The sequence below is a fragment of the Hibiscus syriacus genome, unplaced genomic scaffold, assembly GCF_006381635.1.
Source record: "Hibiscus syriacus cultivar Baekdansim isolate YM2019G1 unplaced genomic scaffold, ASM638163v2 tig00110503_pilon, whole genome shotgun sequence".
Taxonomy (NCBI): domain Eukaryota; kingdom Viridiplantae; phylum Streptophyta; class Magnoliopsida; order Malvales; family Malvaceae; genus Hibiscus; species Hibiscus syriacus.
Window position 1 is genome coordinate 5,297,450 of NW_024062764.1, and position 6,408 is coordinate 5,303,857.

Consider the following 6,408-nt stretch of genomic DNA (forward strand, 5'->3'; position numbering starts at 1 on the left):
GCAAATCTATTGATATAAACATTGAACAAAGTAATGAAAGTTGCACTGCTTGTTTCATGGGAAAGAGTCATAAACTCCCATTCTCGGATTCAACCACGTTGTATGAATCTCCGTTCCAGCTCGTGTTTACTGAATTATGGGGGCCATCGCCTGTTGTTTCAAACGAGTTTAAGTATTATGCTAGCTTCATTGATGCCTGCACTCGGTACACGTGGCTATACTTGCTTAAGGACAAGTCTCAAGCCACACAGGCTTTTCAATTGTTTCAGCAGCTTGTAGCAACACAGTTTGAGGCTAAGGTCTTGGCTGTTCAAAACGACTGGGGCGGTGAATACCGTCGATTATCTCGTGTTCTTACTGAAGCTGGTATATCTCATCGAGTTACCTGCCCAAATACGTCCGAGTAGAACGGTGTTATGGAGCGCAAACACCGTCATGTGATTGAGATGGCCCTAGTTCTGCTAGCTCAAGCATCCATGCCTACAAGCTTCTGGTCCTATGCTGTGGTTATGGATGTTCATCTAATTAACAGGTTTCCCTCAAAATTAATAGCTGGAAAATCACCCTTCGAGTGTATGTTCAACAAGCAACCTGACTATGACTCGCTTAAGGTGTTTCGGTGTAGGTGCTTCCCTCACCTACGACCATTTAACAAGCAAAAACTTGATTTCAGGTCTCAACTATATACGTTTTTGGGTACGAGTCCTCAGCACAAATGCTTCTTATGTCTCACGCCTGACAAACGAGTAATAGTGTCATGGTATGTGAAGTTTGACGAGTGGTGTTTTTCGTTTGCTCATATTAGTCCAGCTGAGCAATCGCAAGTTCATCCGCAGCTGAGCAAAACTCTTGATATAGTAATTGATACTATTAAATTGAATGTTGCAACTGCTCGATAGCCAGAGCTTGCTGACTCGCCTGCAAATTCTCCTGAGCACAGTCCTATATGGCCTGGTGAATACAATGACAATGTCGCAGCATCTGAGGAGACTGATGCTATTGAAACGATCATAGAAGCACAACCACCACCGGATGTCAGTCCAGAGCCAGTGACTGGCAATGCTCATCCTATGCTAACTAGGAGTAAATGTGGAGTTTTTAGACCAAAAGTGTACACCACATTCTTTGATGACATTGTTCCAAAAAATGTTGAGGAAGCTCTTTAGTCTGCTCCTTGGTCAGATACGGTGCATGCTGAATATTCGGCACTCATTTAGAATGGTACGTGGAGCCTTGTTCCTATACCTGCTGATAGGAGTGTCGTAGGGTGTAAGTGTCTCTTCAAGATTAAACAAAATCCATATGGCTCTGTACACAGGTACAAAGAGCAGTTGGTGGCAAAAGGGTTCACTCAAGTTCCTGGATTTGATTTTATAAACACGTTCAGTCCAGTAGTAAAGTTTTCGACTGTCTATGTCCTTCTAGCCATGGCTGTTGCGAGAGGCTGGGTCTTGAGACAAGTCGATGTCAATAATGCTTTCTTGAATGGTGACTTGAGCGAGGCAGTATACATGCACCAGCCACCCGAGTTTGAGCGTTGTGCTGAAGATGGTACTCCACTGGTGTGTAAATTAAAGAAAGCTCTCTATGGCCTTCGATAGGCTCAACGCAACTGGAATGATAAGCTTAAAGCATGTTTTTTGGAGCTCGGGTTTGTAGAATCAAAGGCAGATGTGTCTTTGTTTGTTCAAATTCAAGATGATTGCAGTACATATGCTTTGGTATATTTCGATGATATCATCATCACTGGAACTTCATCTTCTATTGTTGATCATGTTATTCATTTACTCAGCTCTCGGTTCTCGCTTAAAGATCTTGGTGAAGTATCCTATTTCTTAGGAATAGAAGTTAAGAAGGTTGGTGATGGCCTGCTGTTAAATCAACGTGCTTATATATGTGACTTGCTCAAGAAAACAAGCATGAATCAAGTTACGCCCGTCTGTACTCCAATAGTTGCGACAAAGAGTACTGATCAGCAAAGTGAACTAATGAAAAATGCTCGAGAGTATAGAAGTATTGTGGGTGCTCTTCTGTATGTCTGCCATACACGGCTTGACATCATGTTTGAAGTTAATAAAGCTGCTCAATTCATACAGTCTCCCCGAATGAATCACTTTGCAGCTGTTAAACGTATTCTACGCTATCTGGCAGGCTCACTTGATCATGGCTTGATGCTTACAAAGGGTGATGCTCGGTTATGTATTAAAGCATTCTCGGATGTTGATTGGGCAGGTGATGCCATTGATCGTAGGTCCATGACTCGTTACTGCGTGTTTCTCGGTGATTGTTTGGTTGCGTGGATTTCAAAAAAGCAGAAAATTATTTCTCGGTCAACAATGTAGGTGGCGTATCGAAGTGTTGTTGAGTCGACAACGGAGGTGACCTGGCTTTCTGCGTTGTTGTGTGATATTGGATTATCGCTACAAGAAGCACATTTTATCTGGTGCGACAACACAAGTGTTGTGGCTTTGAGTGTGAACCCGGTTTTCATGCTCGGTCCAAGCATGTTGAACTCGATGTTCACTTTATTCGTGAGAAGATTGCAGCCGATGCACTTCGGGTTAGCCACGTTCCTGCTGAATTCCAAGTCGCAGATGGGCTGACCAAGCCACTGACTAAACTTGTATTTGAGCAATTTTGTGGGAAGTTGAGGGTTCTTTCTTGTTAAAGAAGAGAATAAAAAAGAAGTGGAGAGAATGTTGAGATATGCTTGTATATCATGCAGTATACTCGTGTGTGTTATGCATATATGCTAAGAGATGGTGATGGATTTGGTTAACCATCACATGAAGCCTGTTAGGAATTAGTTTCAGGGTTGTTAAGCTGTTAGAGTTTGTTAATTAGAGAGCTATAAATGTAAGTGTAAGCAAGGTGCTAATTGAGGAGAAAACAATATGCATTTCTTCTCCAAGTTTATTTCCTTTCTTTGCTGCAAATCCTAGATGTCTAACAATTCCAATGAAAGACGAAGGTAAATGATCTGGTTTAGCATTAGAAATAATTATGTTTCATATATGTCTTCGGAGATTTTGCTGATTTGGCAGCACAGATGGTTGCTTGCCTGAACTTGATGGAATTTACCCATTCTTTATTTTTGAACTAGATTCCATTTTGATGACTCTTTTTATCGTCATGTCAGCTAGATTTGACATGTACAAATATCATGAACTTGAAAATAAAAATTAGACCGTCATGTATGTTTATTTATTGCTTCAAAGAATGCACATCTTTGTGACTATGTGTAATGTGTATTTTGTGCGAGTTAACGAAAATGAGTTCACTATTTGATCAAGATGAGCAAGATTTTATTTGAGTTAAAAATGAGTTAAATGCATCACATGTCCTCAAAGTATGACTCTCATTTTAAATCGGTCCCTAAACTTTTAATGTTCAAATTCATCCCTAAACTATGTCATTTATTTTAAACTAGTCCCCAAAATTTTTTAACATTCCAATTTCATCCTATACTATATGTGTATACTAATTACATTCCTTGTTAATTAAATTATTAGGCCAAGTTATATTATTATATGTTTGAAAGAAAAACAAATTTAGGTTAAATTATAGTTGAAACTAATTGCATATTTGGGTGAAATTGGTCCTCAAACTTTTTAAACATTCTAATTTCATCCCAAACTATACGTATATAATAATGGCATCCCTTATTAATAAAATTCTCGGGGCAAGTTATATTAATAAATGTTTGAAAAAAACAAAATTTACGTTAAACTATGGTCGAAACTAATTATATATTTGGATGAATTTTGGTATGGAATTGAAATATTCAAAAGTTTGGCGACTAATTTAGAAATAGGGTCATAGTTTAGTGATGAAATTAGAGTATTCAAAATGTTTAGGATTAATTTAAAACGAGTCATAACTTGAGGATGATATTAGAATAATAAAAAATTTAAGAACTAATTTAAAATGAGTTTTATAGTTTGGGGACATGGGATGAAATTAACTCATATTTTAATTAAGTCATTATTATCATTTTTAGGAAAGAAGTGACTAATAACATAAATCGTCTTCTTCGTTTGTGATAAGCCAGAGGCTTAATCCAAGCCCCACACAAAGAGCTCTCCAGCAATGGCCATTCTCGCTTTTCCCTTAGTCATTTCCTTTCTCAGGCCCAACGCTCCTCACTTCGCTCTCCTCCGTCTCGCTAAGCCCAATGTTACCTCCACGCGCCGCTGCCGCCTTTGAACCGCCGCCACTTCCGTCAAACAACCACCGCCGCTGCTCTTCACACTTCTTCAATTCAAAAAAATTCCTCAACAGACTCCGGTGATGGAGAGCGGAAGAAAGCTCTTGTTCTCACTTTTCAACAAGCTATTCAAAGACTCCAGGTTTCATAAATACTGCTCGCATGCGTTACACTGATGAGTGATCGCACTCTAAGTATTTAGTGACGAGAATTATGTATATTCGTTGCTAATTTGATAGGAATATTGGGCGTCGGTTGGATGTGCTATAATGCAATGCAGCAACACTGAGGTATTGTAACTGTAACGTCCTAGTTTCCTTACCGTGACCGCGAATGCTTTTTATCGTATTCTTCTTATTTTTCCTTTGTAATTTGTGCTGGAAAGTTTATTTGAGGCGGATTTTTAGGTTCATTTTCAATTGCAAGTTCATTTAACATTACTGTGTTTATCATCATTTTATCTACGTTTTTTTTTCTTACTTTTACTTGCTCGGGTTTTTTGAGTTATTGTTAGTTGGCAGCCAGTATTCGTTAAGGTGTTGTTTCTAATGAGTAGGTTGGAGCCGGAACAATGAATCCATTAACATACTTAAGAGTTCTTGGTCCAGAACCATGGAATGTTGCGTAAGTATGCTAATGATTGCAAGTTTCTTGTACTTCAATAAATTCTTATTCATTTTAACCCTTTGTGTTTTTGAGTCTGTTTTTAATGATTACACCTTTTTTGGGCGTGTTATACATATCGTTTTATATAGAATGGGGGATGTTATGAAGTTTGTGCCGCAGGTTATTTGGCATGTGCTCCATGGACTCATCCATTTAATCATGTTTTCTTCTAGTTTAGGGTGTAAGGTTTAGTGTTATGTTTACATAATCGATTTTTTTTTTTTTGAAAGAACACATCAATAGTTAATTTCTTGTTATGATACTGAACAACGTCTACTATGCATCATTTTGCTTTTAATATCTAATAACTAATGGAGAATTAGGGGTTTTATATTGAAGGTATGTGGAACCTAGCATCCGGCCAGATGATAGTCGTTATGGAGAAAACCATAACAGGCTCCAACGCCACACTCAGTTTCAGGTTTGTGTGGTTTATTGAGTAGATCGTTTTATGGTATTTTATTGACTTATTAAGCTTCTTCTTTGCAGTATTTGTGTAGTTCCTTTATCTTTTCATTTCACACCTTTTCAATTGATTATTTTATTATACTAAAGCCTGATCCAGGAAATTCACAAGACCTCTTTATTCGTAGCCTGTCGGCATTAGGTATTTGGTTCAACTATTTTTCTTCCATTCTTGATATACATGTTAGGAAATAACCGAATACGAGTAATTTTCCTATAACTAGATTAGTGAAAATGTGAAATAAAAGCGGAAAAATAATACCCCGAAATTGATAACGGAGTTCAGGCAATTGTGCCTACGTCTCCAGACTACTGCAAATCTTTTACTAAGAGAGAAAATTTACAGGTGTTTACAAAACACTCACTACTCACAAGAAAACTCTCTAGTATTGGGAGAAAGAAATGATTTGGGATGATTTTGAAGCTAAATGAGCTAGGGTATTTATAGTTGAAGCTTAGGGACTAATCTTTAAAAATACCCTAAAGTGCAATGACTAAAATGTAATTAATCATTTCTTAAATTCAAAAAAATGGGTTGCCTAATTTTGAAAAATTAGCAGCCCCTAGCAGCCCCATTGAATTTCCTTGTCAGCCGCCCCACGTGTATTTTTTTTTTACTTTCAACAATCTCCCACTTGAAGACTGATTTTAATCTGTCTTCACACCTCGATCGATGCAGCAACATTTCTGGTCTTGTTATTCTAGCATGCCAACTGAAGCTGAACACAACTTCAGTTTTTCTTTAGTCACCGTCTTTGTCAACATGTCTGCCGGATTTTGAGATCCACTAATCTTTTCAAGTTTTAAAATCTCATCTTCCAGAAGAGACAGAATAAAATGATATCATAATTGTATGTGCTTCGTTTTGGAATGAAAAGACAGATTCTTTGCTAGATGGATAGAACTTTGACTGTCATAATACAAGACATTGTTTTCTTGTTTCTTGCCTAACTCTTCCAAGAAACTTTGGAGCCAGACCATCTCCATGCTGGCTTCCGTAACAGCAACATATTCTGCTTCAGTTGTGGAGAGAGCAATTATCTTATGTAGTTGAGAAACCCAACTCACTG

General features: G+C 37.9%; 1 long non-coding RNA gene across 1 annotated transcript; it reads left to right on the plus strand.

The window, feature by feature from the left end:
• The first annotated feature begins 4,030 nt into the window (after positions 1-4,030).
• LOC120129630 lies at positions 4,031-5,343 on the plus strand. The gene is made up of 4 exons (XR_005516760.1): positions 4,031-4,349; positions 4,447-4,497; positions 4,764-4,831; positions 5,213-5,343. It is a non-coding gene; the product is annotated as an uncharacterized LOC120129630 (long non-coding RNA).
• The last annotated feature ends 1,065 nt before the right edge of the window (positions 5,344-6,408 follow it).